Raw genomic sequence first — 12941 nt, 5'->3', positions numbered from 1 at the left:
TTGTGGAAAAAAAAGCTAAACAGATTATGTTCCAGATAACTTGGATATGCTTTACAATAGCTAACTTTTAGGGGCTGATGGATGACCTCTGGCCATTAGAGTTGGGCGAACGGTTCATGCCGAGCAAAAGTTCTGCCCGAACATCACCTGTTCGCCCGTTCAGCGAACACCGGAATTTGCAGAGCATTCGGTTGGTGTTCGCCCTGCCGAATGCCCTGCAATGCACTGCGCACTGCACAGTGCGTTTTAAGCCCTGACTGGGCAAAGCTTTGCCCAATCAGGGTGCAGTAAATAGCTGGTTGTTAAGCAGTGGGTCGGGAAGCCAGACCACAGTGGCCCTAACAACCGATGAGTCACCAGCTGACAGCTAAATAAAAAAAAACATTGCAATAAAAAAGTAAAAAAAAAAAAACGGTGTGGAAGGCCACACCAGTTTTTTTTTTTTAAACAGTGTGGGGTCCCCCTTTAAAATCCATACCAGACCCTTATCCAAGCATGCAGCCTGGCAGGCCAGGAAAGGTGGGGAGGAGCGAGAGCCCCCCTCCTGAACCATACCAGGCCACATACTCTCAACATGGTGGGATCAGTGCTTTGAGGCAGGGGTAGCTTGCTGGGTCGGTGACATTACAAGGGGGCAATGCCACCAGGTGATGTTGCCAGATGGCCCTGCCCTTACCTATGTAAGAACCGACAAACCAAAGCTAGGCATTCAATGGTTTGACTTAGTTGGCGGTGTAGAAATTTTTGTATTTCTCGGATCCGGCAGCGGGCATAGGGATTGACAATGGTTTTACATTGGGGGACACTGTTTTTTATTTTTTAATGAAGGAATTGTGAAAAACTGTCTCTGTGTTTTTATTACTTTTTGACACTTTTTTGGTGAATGGGTAGGGGTACCATGTAGCCCATACTCATTCACATAGGGGGAACAGAATATGGGGTCCCTCTTGTTAAAGGGGCTTCTAGATTCCGATAAGCCCCCACCTGAAGACCCCCACGACCAGAGCCCAGGGTTGTGGGGATGAGGCCCTTGTCTCTATCAACATGGGGAAGAGGTGGTTTGGGTTGGGGGGACAGTGCAGGAGAGCTGCCTTGCCCATATACATATTTACAGTATATGGCCGGCACTCGGCAAGCGTTAAGCATCCTTAAAATCACTGCTCCTGTAAAAATTTTCTTTTTTAAATATTATTTTGCATTGATACATGTCCCCCAGGGCTTGACCCCTATAGGGACCCATATAGTCTTTTTATGGCCAATTACTTCCATAAAAACCTTCAAAATGGGGACTTTCAATTTTTAAAGTTCAGGTCCCATAAACTGTAAAAGGGTTCGCCGTTCGGGTCAGAACTTTTTCTCTGTTCGAGAGTTCTGTGTACATGTATTGTATGTTAAATAGGGAATGCTACTTCAATGTGTACACTATGCTATACACGATATACGCCTCCCTTCTACACTATAAGCATTGTTTTGTATATTATATACTCTAATCTAAACTGCTAGACTGTTGACAATGCAATGTGTATTATATCCTCCACACTGCCAACTTTATGGAATCCTGAGCATTATGCACTCTGCACTACTTATGTTGTTGTGCACTAAAAAAGTATATTTCTATTTCACTATTTCTACTCTATTTTACTGTGTGCACAGTTTTATATCTTATATACCCCCTGCTTCTGAACTGTAAGCATTTTTCTGTATATTGTATGCTCCAAACCACTAGGGTGTGGATACTGTACTGTATGTTACATGTAGTCAACACTGCCAAATGCGCACACTGTCCTGAACATTATGTATTCCACACTGTTCATCTATGTATACCGAGCTGTACATATATACAGGAATATATGCTGCTCCACTGTGTACATTGTTGTGTAAGATATACTGTATACACCACACTGCGCTCCAATGTATACACATTGCTGTACAATATATATATTTCACACTGCTCTACCGAAAACATAGTACATAGTGGTGTATGTAACTTGCTTCATACTGCTGCACTCAAAAAAAAAACTGTACCGCACAGTATGCCTTTACCTGCCCATTATAGGCAATTTTTTTCAGATCTCACTAAATAAAGTAGAATACCATAATGACATTTTTTCGACTGTAGCTAGAAATGAGACATACAAACAGTTAATTTTTTCATAATAGTTTTATAGAGATTGTATACTATACAAATTTGTACATATATTTCTTTTTAAATAGGCAAGCATTTTTTGGTTAAGGTTGTCTTAGTTCTTCTTAAGATAAGAAGGGATGGCTGCAAAGATATAGACGCAGTGGAAGGCCATATTACTGGCCTTCTGGGATTCTGCTAATGGACACTTGAGCACAAAAATGGTACTAGTTAGGCTCACTTTTAAATGTTTCCTCTCATTAACAGTAAAAAAAAGCCCAATGTTTACAGAGCTCAATAGCTTATGCTGAAATTTACACTGAATGTGTCAGAGAAGTAAATCAACCCATATTAAATGGGTTTGGAGGTTTCATCAGTTAGACAAAGCAAGCCATAAGACAAGCAACTTCTGCGGCACTGTCTCTTTACCAAAACTATGGTGCTCTGGAAATACTTGGCCATGTTTTAAATGTTTACTTGTAAAACAAAGATTGTATATATACAGTAAAAAGGCACAAATATAAAACAGACAGACATAAAACATCAGTTCAAAAATGTATACACCTAAGAAAAAATTAAAAGAGCTTTTACCTAATACCATTAAAGTTTCCCTATTTTTTAATAGTAGTAGTGTAACTATAGACTAAACTGTAGTCAATATATATTTTCATGAAAGGTCTACTTTAATGTTTTAGAAATATTGTTTATAGGTATGATTTGTACTTAAATATATCTACAGTTCATAGATATATAACATATTTGCTTGTTATATTGACAGGCTTTGCTTCCTGTTTTTCTGTACTACTCAACTGTGTTTTACTGATTCTTCTTGGAGTTTAAGTCTTTGGGTCTGTCAATCCTCTACAAAAGGTGCATTCTCTTCTTGTCCAATATATATATATATTCAAATAATATATTATTCAGCCAAATATAACCTCTCTATTACCATCATTTTCACACCACACAATATTAAAGTATCCCAACTAAAATAAGTTTTATGCACATGCTATTTTACCTAGATAACAGTTAAACAAAGAGCTTTTTTAGTACCTAATCAGGTATCTGAATATTTTGACATGTATTTAGAAATAAATAAACCCATTGATTTAAAGCAGAACTAAACCCTTCTATCCTTTTCTGCCAAGGAAGCTGCCATTTTAGCCCCTGTTTGAAGGGCAGTTGCCATGGTGCTGCATGTGTAATCAGTTATAACCCCAGCCATTTGATGGCTTGACAGTTTGGTTAAAAGCTTTGAGACCGGGTTCACATATGTGTGGCAGTGGATCCCAGCGTGGGGTCGGGTTCGTCCCTGTTCACTGGTTCAGGTGCGAATCAGGTCCGTAATTTTGCCTGAATTCGCACCTGAAGATGCACAGGACCCTTTTGGATGGCAGGCCGCCCCGGACCTGTGTGAACTGGCTCCATTGAGAGCCGGACACACTTGCACAAGGAAACCCGCATCCAATTCACACATACACTCCGGTCGAAGAGTCCACTCGTGTGTACGCGGCATCAGAGTTCTTTGACATGAGGTGCCATGTTGAACTTCCAGTGACCAGTATGAGAGTGAGAGTGATAACACCAAATTTAACACACTTGCTCCCCGTTCACACCTGAGACCTTGTAACACTAACGAGCCGCATGACACTGGGGAGGAAAAATGGCTAATTGAGCCTAATTTGGCCATTTTCACTTTCACTGTATATATATATATATATATATATATATATATATATATATATATATATATATATATATATATCTATAGATAGATAGATAGATAGATATATAAAAAAAAGTGAGTACACCTCTCAGATTTTTGTAAATATTTTGTATATCTTTTCATGTGACAACACTGAAGAAATGACACTTTGCTACAATGTAAAGTAGTGAGTGTACAGCTTGTATAACAGTGTAAATTTGCTGTCCCCTCAAAATAACTCAGCATACAGCCATTAATGTCTAAACCGCTGGTAACAAAAAGGAGTACACCCCTAAGTGAAAATGTCCAAAGTGAGCCCAATTAGCCATTTTCCCTCCCCTGTGTCATGTGACTCGTTAGTGTTACAAGGTCTCAGGTGTGAATGAGGGGCAGGTGTGTTAAATTTGGTGTTATCGCTCTCATTCTCTCATACTGGTCACTGGAAGTTCAACATGGAACCTCATGGCAAAGAACTCTCTGAGGATCTGAAAAAAAAGAATTGTTGCTCTACATAAAGATGGCCTAAGCTATTAGAGGATTGCCAAGACCTTGAAACTGAGCTGCAGCACAGTGGCCAAGATCATACAGCAGTTTAACAGGACAGGTCCCACTCAGAACAGGCCTCGCCATGGTCGACCAAAGAAATTGAGTGCACGTGCTCAGCATCATATCCAGAGGTTGTCTTTGGGAAATAGATGCATGAGTGCTGCCAGCATTGCTGCAGAGGTTAAAGGGTGGGGGTGTCAGCCTGTAAGTGCTCAGACCATACGTCGCACACTGCATTAAATTGGTCTGCATGGCTGTTGTTCTAGAAGGAAGTCTCTTCTAAAGATGATGCACAAGAAAGCCCGCAAACAGTTTGCTAAAGACAAGCAGACTAAGGACATGGAATACTGGAACTATGTCCTGTGGTCAGATTAGACCAAGATAAACTTATTTGGTTCAGATGGTGTCAAGCTTGTGTGACTGCAACCAGGAGTACAAAGACAAGTGTGTCTTGTCTACAGTCAAGCATGGTGGAGGGAGTGTCATGGTCTGGGGCTCCATGAATGCTGCCAGCACTGGGGAGCTATAGTTCATTGAGGAAGCATGAAGGCCAACATGTACTGTGACATACTGAAGCAGAGTATGATCCCCTTCCTTAGGAGACTGGGCTGCAGGGCAGTATTCCAACATGATAACGACCCCAAACACACCTCCAAGACAACCACTGCCTTGCTAAAGAAGCTGAGGGTAAAGGTTATGGACTGGCCAAGCATGTCCCCAGACCTAAACTCTATTGAGCATATGTGGGGCATCCTCACTCTGAAGGTAGAGGAGCGCAAAGTCTCTAATATTCACCAGCTCCATGATGTCGTCATGGAGGAGTGGAAGAGGACTCCAGTGGCAACCTGTGAAGCTCTGGTAAACTCCATGCCCAAGATGTTTTAGGGCAGTGCTGGAAAATAATGGTGGCCACACAAAATATTGACACTTTGGGCCGAATTTGGACATTTACACTTATGGGTGTACTCACTTTTGTTGCCAGCGATTTAGACATTAATGGCTGTGTGTTGAGTTAATTTGAGGGGACAGCAAATTTACACTGTTATACAAGCTGTACACTCACTACTTTACATTGTAGCAAAGTGTCATTTCTTCAGTGTTGTCACATGAAAAGATATAATAAAATATTTACAAAAATGTGAGGGGTATACTCACTTTTGTGAGATACTGTATGTGAACCCAGCCTGAAAGTTGATATTCATGGCATGCCTTGAAAGTAGCTCTTTTTGGAAACAGATAAGTTGGTGAGTTAGTTTGGGTTTAGTTCCGCAAGGTATGCTGTAAGTGATAACCCTTGCACGGTTACTTGTGCTTTAAACCCAAGTGTCAAGCCATCTAATAGCTGGTGTCATAAATGATCACATATGAAGCATTATGGCAAATGCAGATCACAAAAGACGCTAAGCTGGCAGCTTACTTGGCTGCAAAGGATAGAGGGGTTTAGTTTAAAGACCTCCAGTGTTGAAAGGTCAACTGCGCTAATTTCAAAGTCATTGTCAATAACCCTTCTCTTACGGTCAGTGAATGAGACAAGGCCTTTGTTTGCGAAATTAATTGCATAACAGAGAACAACATTCTACAAAAACCTAGTCTCAAGTTGACTTGACTTTCTGAAAGATCTAAATGCCCCAGGTTGTGTGTTTATGGGTTACATGCAATATTTGTTTTAAAAATAACATCACAATATTTACCAAAACATCTTTCCAATATCATACAAGCTTAGGACATCTTCAAAGAAGATGGATAAGATGTCCCAGGGCCTGACCACAACAAGTACAATTTGAACGATCTCGAAGACTTGCACTATGGAGTAAATGAAGGGTTCTACATGATCTATGAACAATGAATAACTTGCTCTCTTGGAATCACCTGTTATACCTCTGGCCACTCATCCTCTAATATATTCCCAATTTCTCCAAACCATTGCTATCTACATTTCAAGGGATACTTCACCAAATAATTATGGATTAAAATATTAGATATAGAAGATATAGAGCTCTTTCTGCATCTAGACATCAATATATCCTTCATTACCAATATATTATAGTGTCATAGAAATAATATTTCTCCTGACAACTAATTGGTTGACACAATTGACAATTTAAATTATATTTATTATCATTGTGTGAACCACAGAATACCTCTTATTGTAAAATATGTCTTTAATCATTCTCTAAAATGTATTTATCACTTGGAGAATTGGGGTATTTCCACGAGTATAGGAATCCCCTGTCTTCAGAGCCTCTAGAGGGTTCACAGCTCTCATACAGGAACTTTACATCTGGTGAAGAGAGTGAATATGTTATCCCAACCCAAAATATGTTGTACCTGAATAGCTGAATAATACATTTATTGTATTGAGGGGGCTCTATACCTCTCTCACCAGATGGGCATTGTAGCATTCCCATATGCAGTCTATGGGTTTTTTCCTCCATATAAAAAATAGTGATCTTTTGAAAAGTGCTCTTTAAAATCCACACTGGTGAATTATGAAGAATTTACAATACTTGGGAATAAAATCATCCTTATAATAGTGGATCTAACCAGCCATAGCTAAGCAAAGTTTGCACCACAGATTACATTGCGTTCAAAATTTAGAAATAAATTTTTAATAAAATGTATTCCTTAAGGTGATAGGAAATTATAACACCTAAATATTTAGAAGTGACAAGCTTAAAGTGGTTCCAAAGGCTAAAGGTTTTTTACCTTCATGAATTCTATACATGAAGGTAAAAAACCTTCTTTGTTCAGTAGCCCCCAATTCTTTCCTGCCCCCCCCTCCGATCCAGCAATGTTCACAATAGTCTCGGCTGTATAGGAACTCTCCCTCCTCACTGGCTGAGACAGCAACAGTGGCCCATTGACTCCCACTTCTGTCAATCACAGCCAGTGAGTGAAATGAGGAGAGAGCGGGGGTGGTGCTGAACTGTGGCTCTATGTGTCTTATGGATGCATAGAGCAATGGCTCAGGAGCAAGCATGCAGCAGTGCCCCCAGGGCAAGCAGTGGCCCAGGGCATGCATGCAGAAGTGACCCCAGGGCAAGCAGCGTTCTCTGGGGGTACTGCTTGAGGGGGAGAAGCCATGAGCGCCAGCGGGGACCCGAAAAAAGAAGAGACTCAGAGCTGGTCCATGCAAAACCACTACACAGAGCAGGTAAGTATGACATGTTTGTTATTTAAAAAAAAAAACAACAAAGCTTTAATATCACTTTAATAGAGTCGGGTGAAAGCAATTTTAAATCAACAATGGGTAACAATACTGATTTATTCAAACTGACAAGTAACCCTGAAGGTAGAAATAATAAGCATAGCAGATTCCAAAGATCAACCAATATCCCCTAGAATTAAAATGAAATCATCCACACATAGTGCTATGTTCTTTTGTAGATCCTTGTTTAAAACCTTTAATATTTGAGGAATATCTAATCACAGCTGCCAATGGTTTTGTTACTTTTGCAAAGGGGACAAAAGGCACTTGTGATGGGTAACATGCTGTACGTAAATTGTGGGATAGACAGTTGTTTTCTCTCTTATAGACAGATCTTGATTAAGAATGTGAACCCAATTAATAAATTTAGGACCAAAGCTAATTTTTTTCATCACAGCCCACAAACAGGACATTTAATATTATCTTTAGTCACAAATAAGGACAATAACATTCTGGCTCCAAAATATCTGAAGGTATTAGTAAATTTAAACAGTATGCTGAATACTATTGTAGACTTATGTATTAGACAAAAAGCCTGTTTGATCAGTATTTATAATTTGATGTATTACTGTAACCAATCATATTTTTTAACATTTTAGTTATCAATTGAACATCTATTGTAAGCAAAGATATTGGACGAAATTAATCTGGTTGCAACTTTGCCTGGTTTCAATATAGTCACAAGAACCGCTGCATACATACTGTAGAGGCTGGTAATAAATTGTACTCAAAAGATATGTTAATAATATCTAGTAATGATGGCAAAAGATCTTTATAAGTCTTTTATATAGCTGCCAGAAGACCATAATCCCCCCAGAGAGCCTTACTATTAGAAAGTGCCTAATGCATCTTCCCATTCTTCCAAAGTAAAATTCTCTACATGCCGTATCTCCTTACTTAAAAAATTGTAATGTTATTTCTTGTAAATAGTTATGTAACACTAAAGATAAGGGACCCTCAAGGTTCCGCCTACTCTAATTTATAAATTATCAACCATATATGTATGTATTCACCACAACAGAGGGGGAAGAAAAAGGGGTGTGGAATGGGAGCCCTCCGTATGATCTATACATATTACTCAAAGTTAAAAAACGTAGTTATGCTCAACCATCACCATTAGTGGACAGAAAAATTACAGCCCGCTGTATATCAAATTATCGAAATATTTATTAGAAAAAAGTTAGAGAAATTGATACATTAACCACTTCAGCCAAAGAAGATTTGGCTGCTCAATGACAGGCCATTATTTGCGATACGGCACTGCTTCGCTTTAACTGACAATTGCGTGGTCATGCGATGCTGTACCCAAACAAAACTGACATATTCTTTTCTCACAAATAGAATTTTCTTTTGGTGATATTTGATCACCTTTGTGATTTTTACTTTTTGCGCTATAAACAAAAGAAGAGCGACAATTTTGAAAAAACACAATATCTTTTACTTTTTACTATAATAAATATACCAAATTTAGAAAAAAAAAATTTTTCCTCAGTTTAGGCCGATATGTATTCTTCTACATATTTTTGGTAAAAAAAAATGTAATACGCGTATATTGATTGGTTTGTGCAAAAGTTATAGCGTCTAAAAAATAGGGGATAGATTTATGGCATTTTTATTATATTATTTTTTTTTTTACTGGTAATGGCGGTGTTCTGCGATTTTTATCGGGCCTGCAATATTGCGGCAGACAAATTGGACACTTCTGACACATTTTTGAGATCATTGACAATTATACAGCGATCAGTGCTATAAAAATGCACCGATTATTGTATAAATGTCACTGGCAGGGAAGGGGTTAACACTAGGGGGCGATCAAGGGATTAACTGTGTTCCCTAGGTGTGTTCTAACAGTAGGGGGGATGAGACTGACTATAGAAGGAGAGAGATCGGTGTTCATACTTAGCTCATACGCGCACCTCCTACAGCGACTTAAAGGGGCGACGTACAGTTACGGCGGTTCGCCCAGGGGAGCCAACCTGCAGCAGTACAAATGTGGTGGCTGGTCCGGAACTGGTTAAAATCATCGTACAATCATGCATACTAATAAAAAACATCATGGCCACCTCTCGGGTCGTGCAGCTCAAACCACATAATTCAAAAATTGTAGATAAAGTAAATCCCCACATTCACCCTAGTCATGTAGAGGGAAAGGGGATGGGTTGTATATTGGTGTATGCCAAAATAGTTATGTAACTGTTGATTTGAATATGACATTATATAAATTACAGAAAATGTATTTAAAAAAAAAAAAAAAAAACAGAAAAGTCCTGTTTCACTTTCTGTCTCCCTACATATAGCTGTTCATCCAGTGATTTACATGCTAATATATGGCCAGATTTATCTCCTTCTTTAACCACTTCACATCCCGCCCATTATCATATGACATACGCAGGAGGGATCTCCCATCCTGGGCAGGTGTCATATGACGTCCTGGGCTTCCCGGCCACCTGGGGGCGCGCCGCGTCACTCAGGGCCCGATGCACATGGCCGGCGGCCACGATGTCCGCCGGTCACCCACGATTGGCCGATAACAGAGCAGGACCGTGGATTTGTGTGTGTAAACACACAGATCCACGTCCTGTCAGGTGATAGAAGACCCATCATGTGTTCCCAGTACAGAGGAACACCGATCGGTCTCCTCACCTTGTGAGTCCCCTCCCCCTACAGTTAGAATCACTCCCTAGGTAACACACTTAACCCCTTGATCGCCCCCTAGTGTTAACCCCTTTCCTGCCAGTGACATTTATACAGTAATCAGTGCATTTTTATAGCACTGATCGCTGTATAAATGTGAATGGTCCGAAAATGGTGTCAAAAGTGTCCGATATGTCCGCCGCAATGTCACAGTCACAAAAAAAATTGCAGATCGCTGCCATTACTAGTAAAAAAAAAATAATAATAAAAATGCCATAAAACTAGCCCCTATTTTGTAGACACTATAACTTTTGCGAAAACCAATCGATATATGCCTATTGCGATTTTTTTAAACAAAAATATGTAGAAGAATACATATCAGCCTAAACTGAGAAAAAAAAGTGTTTTTTTTTTTTTTAAATTGGGATATTTATTATAGCAAAAAGTAAAAAATATTGTGTTTTTTTTTCAAACTTGTCGCTCTTCTTTTGCTTTTAGTGTAAAAAATAAAAACTGCAGAGATGATCAAATACCACCAAATGAAAGCTCTATTTGTGGGAGAAAAATTATAAAAATTTTATTTGCGCACAGTGTTGCATGACCACGCAATTGTCATTCAAAGTGCGACAGCACTGAAAACTGAAAATTGGCCTGGGCAGGAAGGGGGTGAAAATGCCCTGTATTGAAGTGGTTAAAATAACACTGCTTAATGAATAAATGCTTATGTTGTGATTTTTTTTTTCAAAGCAAGTTTTTTTTTTTTTTTAAGTCTTGTACCACCTTCCAATTATTTAAAGAAACAGTAGAAAGATATTTTCCCCATGCTTTCATATTGGCTTTAATAGACAAAATTTGCTTCACTGGGAGCCCTCAAAGATACACCTTTAGGCATCCCAAATGATGAAAAGAGAAGTCTTGGAATTAATCCACATTAAAAGAGAGGAGGTTACAGAAAATAATCTCAAACAAAATAGATAAGAGAGGAGGATACAGAAAATAATCTCAAACAAAATAGATGTTGTTGCCAAAGTGTAGAATTGTCCTTAAGGTTATTTTTACATTTTATTACCAATAGAGAACGAGCCATTTATTTATCATTATTATTTGTATAAGAGTGTAATCTGTACTAGACAGGGTTGAATGCGACTTAGAAAAAAAGGCGATGTTTTAACATTGTGAAATGTTTTTATATATTTTGTTTGTTTGATATTTTTATATATTGTTTTATATATTAATTTAAAAAATGTTGAAAAAAAGATAAAAGTGCATTCTCTCTGACTGATAAATATGCCGTAAAAGTTGCTAACCAAGAAAGTTGAGTGAATTCAGTGAAATACAATGCTTCTTCTATCAGCTTTTCTACAAACCTGTAACTTGACTACAATAATAAAAAATTAAAGAATACATAATAAAAATACAACAGTTACAGTATATTAAAGTTACTTTAAATAAACACTGCAATAATAACTGAAATGTGTACTTATTGGACATTTACTATATACAGTATTTTTTGTCAACTAATAGGATTAGTTATAATATTAATTACAACAGTGTTGTCAAAGAAAGAGTTTTGGTTTATTTTGGCTAAATGTAATATCTGAGCAAAGCATAGTTTAAAAATAAGCGGGAGGTGTAATTATGTTTGACCATCCTGGCACCATGGTTCCTGGGACAGTGGGACCCCCTACACCCCTTGTAATTATGTCCAAATTATGGGGTTGATTTCTTAAAAGCTAAGAGGCTGTTTGCTTTCCAAGGGAATTTGCCTCAAAACTTAGTGAATAGTTATTTTCCATGCATGTGATTAGGTATGCCTTGCAAAGTCAACTTTTCCCACATTCAGTCTGGAAGAAGCTCTGGAGAAAATTCCCTTGTAGAGTGCACCTTTCCTTGCAAAATGAAAAGCCTATTTACTTTAAGTAAATTGGTCCCAATGTGTCTACAATAGCTTGATCTCTAAATGCAGGGCTGTATATACTGTATAGCCTGACACTGATGTCAAGTACGTCAACCAATCATTTTCAGATACATTGCAATGCTTGAAAGTCTCAAATTGAACTGAAGGAGAAAATGCAGATCAATGCACCCAAAATGTTTAATGTCGGACCTTTTTGTCCATTAATTTTGCTGCATTGGAAAGCAATGCATTCAGTCAGCAAAACATAGGCTTTAAGTGCTGGTAGCATTTTAACCCTTACATTAACCCTTACATGATCCCTCTTTGTAACCTCAACTCTAACACCAGCCCCCCTAATGTAAATGTAAAGTGTAGCTAGAGCCATTTTTTTTTTTTAGTTATGAATAGTAACAGGGAAGGGTTAGAACCCTTTTCAGGTTTTTTTACTGTCCTTGTCTCTGCTGTACGGTACAGCGAGTAAAGAAAAATCTACCCAATAGGGAACAGTTAATAAAGATTTTGGTCATTGTTTGCAAATTAACGTCTTCTGTGCCAGTCCTTCTTGCACCAAAAGATTCCAGCATTGTAATCCTGGTGCCAGAATCTACAGCTTCGCCCAGTGAGGGCTAACCCTTACATCTCTTCTCAGAGATAGGACCACCTATATAAACTGGAAAACACCTGCAGTTGTCCATAGCAACCAGTTGTGATCCCTCTAAACTGCTACAACGTGAATGATTCATAGTACCCATGAACTACTGCATTTTTCTGCTCTTTGCACTGCAGTAATAAATAAGCCCAACTATGTGAAACTGCAGGTCTAATAATG

This window comes from Aquarana catesbeiana, linkage group LG05, assembly GCF_042186555.1.
Source record: "Aquarana catesbeiana isolate 2022-GZ linkage group LG05, ASM4218655v1, whole genome shotgun sequence".
Classification (NCBI taxonomy): domain Eukaryota; kingdom Metazoa; phylum Chordata; class Amphibia; order Anura; family Ranidae; genus Aquarana; species Aquarana catesbeiana.
The sequence above is the reverse complement of the archived record's forward strand: the minus strand, read 5'-3'. Positions refer to the sequence as shown.